Here is an 826-nt window from a genome sequence, read left to right on the forward strand (position 1 = left end):
GGGAAAGAAACTTGGAACTCTGATTCTGCAGCTGAAACAAACATCTGTTTTTGCTGGTCTTAGTTTGGCAGAATAAAATTCCAAATTGGCACCGATTTGTAGATTCTGTGACTGAAGTGGATCTGTTGGTACAGTCAGTCACTGCTCACTGCAACAGCCTGTCTCGAGTAGTGCGGCTGATGAGAAATGGAAAGGAATGCCTCTGAAGTTGTCTGTGCCTAGTCCATAAGGATGGCAGATCTCTGCAGATCTGACTTTCTGATTCCGTGGCTGACGCCTACTGTTCTGTTCTGCAGCCCATCAGGAAGGGCTCTGGGGCGTTGTGCAGACCTGCATTCTGCACTAAACCTTTAGAGACTGGAAATCCACATTCTTAACAGGGTGGCTTTAGCACTGAGTCAGGCAGACCAAGGTGTTAAGTGCAGAAGGGGCTTGGGAGGCTCTTAATCCCTTAGTGTTAGAGCCCCGAGTTGATTTGCTGATTTGTACCTTTTACTGTTCCAGTGAGGGGTGACCAATAAGAAGTCAGTACGCAGAAGGTTAACTCGTCAGGAAAACACCCTTCAAATGCACACAAATGCAAGTCATTTCCAGGATTCTGAGAACTGGATGGGGCTGGATCATAGTAGAAATGACCCTGTTGTGAAGAAGTGTTTGGGTCCAAAGCTCAGATGCGTTTAACTGACCTTATATCTAAATACAGGTTGAAATACCATCTGGCTCCACAACACGAGACGTTGTCCCCCACGGCCTAAACTTTGATAGCTCCTTTGTTCTGGCAACAATCAAGCCCAGTACCGTAGCAAGTGGGGGGGGGGGGGGGGGG

The 826-nt window shown here is 47.8% G+C and overlaps 1 protein-coding gene across 2 annotated transcripts in view; it reads left to right on the forward strand.

The window, feature by feature from the left end:
• SLC37A4 (solute carrier family 37 member 4) overlaps window positions 1–826 on the forward strand; it is a 12396-nt gene that overhangs the window by 9299 nt on the left and 2271 nt on the right. The window lies entirely within an intron of this gene.

Source organism: Gavialis gangeticus, unplaced genomic scaffold (genome assembly GCF_001723915.1).
Source record: "Gavialis gangeticus isolate Ggan-Ray unplaced genomic scaffold, GavGan_comp1, whole genome shotgun sequence".
NCBI lineage: Eukaryota > Metazoa > Chordata > Crocodylia > Gavialidae > Gavialis > Gavialis gangeticus.